Genomic DNA, 6,000 nt, shown 5'->3' with positions numbered 1-6,000 from the left:
TTTATAGTGAAATGGAGGATCAGAGCTGCAATAATTAGATGATTTACTGAGTAGCTAATTGGCAATATTTTGATCATCAGCTGTTTAAAACATTTTAAAAATGACCAAAAAATAATTACTGCCATATTCTCAATTTTAAGAATGTGCTACTTTCCCTTGTCTTCTGTCATAATAAATTGTTAATCATTGGATACTGTTTCTTCAAACAAAAGAAAGCAAAACATTGTCGGTTAATAGTAAAAAGATTTTTCACTATTCTTAGACAAAATGATTATACAAGAAAAAATCTGGATGTTACTCAATAATCCAAGTAGGTGCAGGCCTTAGAGGAGGAGGAAACAACAGTATAACAGAATGAGAATATTAGGTGAATTCAGTGCATACACAAAAAGACTGTTGGAGGGGATCCACTAGGTGGCGCTTTTGTTGTACCTATAACAGAGAGAGAGATGGGCCTTAGAACTGCTAGTACTGAAGTTATATGAGTGATTAATTATATTAAAATTGTGTGTTTCTACGTGTAGGAAATCTAAATATTAACAGTGACTAAATTTAATTGCTATAGAGATGGATTCTTTCATTTTCTTGGCCTTCATTTTAAATGGAATGTGACATTTTATAATCGCCGTGTCACTGATTAATGTGGCTGCATCTATTTCAAACCGTTGCTTAGCTTTTGCTTCATTTCAAATGCACATTGCTTGGTGGTTTATTTGAGGGAGCAGCCCACACAGAGCCTTCAATCCATCCTATCCACTTACATTCAATCAATAACACTATTCCATTTATACGGCTATGACATCATACAAAGGCTTTGAAAAGCACGGCTGCGAGTATCATTCTTTTCAAATTCCTGGCAACTTTGGATAAAACAACACTACGTTATTGAATTCTGACTCACGTGTTTCAGACTGATTCTCACAAGCATTTCATTAGTTCCTTATTGTGTGGGAAAAAAATATCCCAGGGTTGATGTCAAAGCTTTTGGTAGGTTTTTTTTTTTTTTTTTCTGAAGTGGCGAGGCAGGAGGAGATGAAGGATGGAGGATGGCCTTTAGAGATGCAACTCTAGAGACAGGATGCACACAGAGCCATTGTCTCATCAGGCTTAGTATTCAGCTCCCTTTGCTCTATCACCATGGCCAAGGCTAAATCAATTCAATATGGTGGCTGGCGGGGGACGGCCCACATACAAATACACCCAACGCTGGTCTAGACGCATAGGACACAACACAGTGGCAGACTTCTTCCCACGTTACATGTTACAGCTCTGTGCCATGGTGATGTCCAGTCAAGCAACCTCTCTCACTGTGTCATTTGGTGAACGCTGACTGATATGTGTGGCATACAAAGTGAGGCAGCACAAGTGTGCACGGTAGAATTTTAATGTCTGCGCTGACCGCATATTAATAAGCAGTTACCTTTGACACAAAGTTGATCGTTGGTTACTTGGCTGTTGAGTGCAGATACAGGGGTGAGCGAGGGCTCTCACTGACCTTGATATGAGATACAGGACTGCGGTCTCAGACAGTGAGGCATGTCTGATGCCCAAGTTGGCCTATTACCGGCTGGCACTCACCTCGTTATCTGTGTGTGTGTGTGTGTGTGTGTGTTGCTGGCCAGAGAGTGACAGAATACTATAACCATCATCTGTTGCCATATGGATCATGCTGTAGTCCAGGAGGTGAGATAGTGCCATGGCTCTTCTTTCCATTTGCTTTGCTCTGGGGTTTTATCTAGGCTGCTAGCTGATCCCAGGACTGGATGGAGGTAGTCAAAATGTCATCCCCCCCCAGATATAGTTCCAATATTTTCTAAACAACTCAGCACACAATGACAGCAATGTTTGGATATGTTCAATACAGGCTTAGCAGACTGGATGGAGTGATCAGAACTGACCAGCGATGTTCCAGATGAGTGCCACATTGACGATAAGTTCTGGCTTTCACAGCAAGAGAGTAAAGCTCTCACGCATCCTGTATGTAAACTTCATCACAAGACTGGCAGGCCTTTGGAAACCATTTGGCATCAGTGCAGTTGTTCAACTGTAAATAGCCTCAGAGTTTGAAACGTGGGATGTGAGAACAAACCAAAGAACAGAACACAAAAGACAAATTTCTCATCTTATTTTTCTTTTTTTAAATTTATTATTGTTTGAAGTAGAACATCCAAATCAAAGAAAAATTCCAGAGTGAAAAGACTTTACCTGCTGGTTCTCTTTGCTACGATTGACTGCGGACGCTTGTTTCCCAGGTAAGAAGTGGCTCTAGGCCAGACAGTTGACCTGGTTTGGTCTTTTGATTTTGGGAGTCTTTCTGATGTCTCCTGATGTCTGTATGGTGTAGTATTGCTGCCCTTCAGGGAAGGCAGTAGGTTGTATAGTTATCTCCTGATTGGGCAAAATCACTACCCTGAAACCACACAACCTACTACCTCACCCCGTACGAACATCAGAAAGGTCCTACAGGTTGGCAGTCTTTGGTGTGAACAGACAAACACGGTGCATTTGCTCATAGCAACATAAACACATACTCATTCAACAACAGATACACTTCAAATCACAGAGAAGCAGCAACGACTAAGCCTGCAAGTCAAGTTTTAATTTTTAAAACACAATCTTGTCATAATCATACACGAGACAGTTAAATACGAGCAAAAGTAAATAAAAGCTGACAGTGTTTACACAGCATACAGCGTCACAGGAGATATTAAGAAAATAGTTTTGCTGTTGTTTGTGTAGTACAAAGAGATTCAGAAAAAAAAAAGTTTTTATTGATCATAAAGTACAACTGTGAAAATCACAAGATGGAAAAATTCTTCAAGCAGATACAATCCTAAATGACTTACTGCTATCAAATGCTGCAACCGAGTTATGTCCTTAGCAGTCAGTGAGCAAACAGGCACATTCCAGTGTTGATCTGGATCCAAAAGCTCCAACAATGGCATCTGACGACATTACAGCCACTTCAGGAAAGACAGTAAGTTGTATAGTTATCTGACAGGAAGGGTATGACCCTAAAACTATACAACCTACTACCTCACCCCAAAGGACAGTCCTTAAAAAACAAAGTCCTTTCAGGTCCCCGTTCATGCAGGTAATCCGCTTTGACACACCTCACTGAATGCAAAACAGCGGTTATGATTCACAGAAACACAAATATACAGGCCATTCTCCTGTGGGACACCTCAACTGCTTTGACTGGAGTCTGTGTGTTCAGAACACAATGTGACAACTGGGTCTCTGAGTTCATGGCTGGAGCTGAGAGGGAATTCAAATGACCCAACAAGGTGCACATGTCCCAAACAAATTGTATAGCCAAGATATTTACATATTCAAATGCACCCAATAAGTAACTAAAATGGTACATTAACAATGAGAAATTTAATGAAAGTAGTTTCACCTCTAAACTATCAACATCAAGTGTAATGTTCAATAAATACTTTCTATGTGTGTTTTAGAATTTAGTATATCAATGTCAGACTGCTGGCAGGAAGATTAACATGAACAAAGAATTAAGTTTTGCCATTTCAGAGCTCTGTAATGATTCACATGAAAGTCTGAAAGGAAAACTACTAGTTGTTTGCAACCTGTACCTATCACATAGGTAAAGAACTGCTCTGTAGCTTATGTTTATAAAAATGTACGATAAGTGACAAAAAGAAAAAGATCTGCACAATAATCTGTGCTGTTTCCAGTTCCTCTGGGCCGTATTCTGTGGTTCTGAGAGGAGAGTGTTAACATTACTGACCAGTGTTGAGAGTAGGCGAGCTGGAGCTAGCTCATATCCTGGCCCACATGTGTGGAGCAGAGGCCGCAGTCGCTGCCTCTGTTAATGTTTCTCACCTGCTCTGTAACATGCAGCGAAGTGGAGGAGGGGGGGCGCACTGGCCTATCGCCTCCTCCCTCCATCACCGTTTCAACAGCATGTCAGGTAGACTCCGTCTGAAAAAAAAAAACAAAACCCGGAGAGGGAAAATCTGTTACTTGTGCAACAAAGGAAAACAGAGAAATACAGAAATACCTCAACATGATGACTTTTAGATTTGACGTCTGCAAGATCAATTGCAAACACCCCGGTGGCTGACAGTTTGTAAGAGAGAGGTTTGGATTTTTTGGGGGTGAAAACATATTGTTGAGGTTTGCTTACAATTTGTGCGTGGGGTTAAGTTTATTTACAGTATGCTCACATGAAACTCTGCACGGCTCATGCTCGTGTGATAAAACCACACCGTTTTGCATGTTTGACTGTCACACAATCCGCTGAAGCAAAAACCATATCTGAGTGATCTTTGTCAGCATGCACCTCTTCAGTAATAGCATCACATATGTGAAGGCGCAAATGTACAGCGCAGCACAATACAGAACGGTATGTCTTGAGCTGAGAGGCCCCATTGTGTCTGCTCAGTGGTGAGTCTGAGGCTCTCTGCATTATTCAACACTGCCTTACTTACACCATAGCGCTGTGGCTTGTAAGTATGCACAGGCACACACCCTTACGAGGTAACACACACACACACACACACACACATGGAGCACACAGACACTTTGCAGACAGACACAAGCTGATGGTAGAAATAAGGAAACCTACTGTAGGGCCACACAGAGAGAATACTGCACAGGGACAGATTTCATTTAAAGCTCATGCTATTCAACAGCAAAACAAACAACAATAAAAATTGAAAAATTGTTGTTGTTTTTTTTTACATTTTGAACTTGAAATGAGCATTAGAACACTGTTATGCAGAAAACCTGAACTTTAAATGAAAGTAGTTCTTTTATTATATTCAAACCAAGCATTTAAAAAAATCATTAATATGCATTGACTTGAAGTGCTTAAACAGTAACTAAATACAGAAAACTGTCTGCTACAGCATGTAGGCCAGTTCTCATTGTGCAGTCCTGCAAAACGCTCAGAGGCGTGGGGCCCCGACTTCATAAGGTAGGGTCAAGGCACACTGTCCTCTCAGTCTGCTGACTGGACATACTTCAATCTAATATAGTATATGGCCCTGGGGTCCCGACCAATAGAGTGCATGTCCAGGAAAGCTATTGCTTTCAAGTGAAGCCAGTTGCCATCAGCCAGTGACAGGGAAATATTCACACTCACTCCCACACACACGTACTGCAGAAGACCAATATGCAATGCAAGCACATATACACACAGCAGTGTACCCTCGCGCACACTTGTTTAGGGGTTTTTTATGCAGTTATGCAATGCGATCTAAAAACACCTCCTTTATTGAGAGGTTGTCCACCTGAAATCCAGCCTTCTTAAAAGTATGCAAACTCAGCAAACATTCCTTCACTTGAAAGCACAGTGTCTGTAACCGATATGCTGCTTGAGCCTCACACCTCCATTAGCTGTTTAGAGGGGCCGTGGTGCAAAGTCCTGCTTTCTACACCTCATCGTCTCATAATGTCACACAAACACACACACCGTGGGGCATGTACGCACGGGTGCATAAACAAATACACACACACACAAGGACACCGTTTCAAATGCACGCACATGTTCGCGCGTGCAAACCTGGAAAAACACCCTTCAGAGTTGATACTAAAAAACATGGTATTCATTTACCTCATCACAGTTTCACACAGTGTTCACAGCAAAGGCACGCATGGCTTAAAAAGTCACTTTAATTCAATCACACTTGAGTCTAAGTGCTACAGCGCCTATCAATCAATACCGAAGCTGAGCTGAACTGCAGCGATAGTAAGGTGGAGCGCTGTAACCTTGTAAGCTGATCTTTGGGGGTTCTGTGGTCAGTCAGTGGGCGGATAATTCAGAAAAAGAAGCTTTTACACAACATACAACCTCAAATCCTAATTAATCCAGCAAATTTCTACTCATCCATCATGTTATAAGTTAAAAACAATTTGATTAAATCGCTTGTTTATTGTTGTAAATGTGCTGTGGGGGTTGTGGGTGTGTACATGTGTACATTTATTGTAAGCCTTAAATTATCCAGATAGGTTTTTGAGATTATGATATCTCCATTG

At 41.2% G+C, this 6,000-nt stretch overlaps 1 long non-coding RNA gene across 1 annotated transcript in view; it reads right to left on the bottom strand.

Moving 5' to 3' along the window:
- Positions 1-2,121: 2,121 nt before the first annotated feature.
- Positions 2,122-6,000, bottom strand: part of LOC103366740 (uncharacterized) — a 40,731-nt gene continuing 36,852 nt past the window's right edge. The window contains exon 5 of the long non-coding RNA XR_520683.1: positions 2,122-3,942. This is a non-coding gene — a long non-coding RNA (uncharacterized LOC103366740). The remainder of the gene's footprint in view (positions 3,943-6,000) is intronic.

The sequence above is a fragment of the Stegastes partitus genome, unplaced genomic scaffold, assembly GCF_000690725.1.
Source record: "Stegastes partitus isolate 25-593 unplaced genomic scaffold, Stegastes_partitus-1.0.2 Scaffold971, whole genome shotgun sequence".
Lineage (NCBI taxonomy): Eukaryota > Metazoa > Chordata > Actinopteri > Pomacentridae > Stegastes > Stegastes partitus.
The sequence above is the reverse complement of the archived record's forward strand: the minus strand, read 5'-3'. Positions and strand labels throughout refer to the sequence as shown.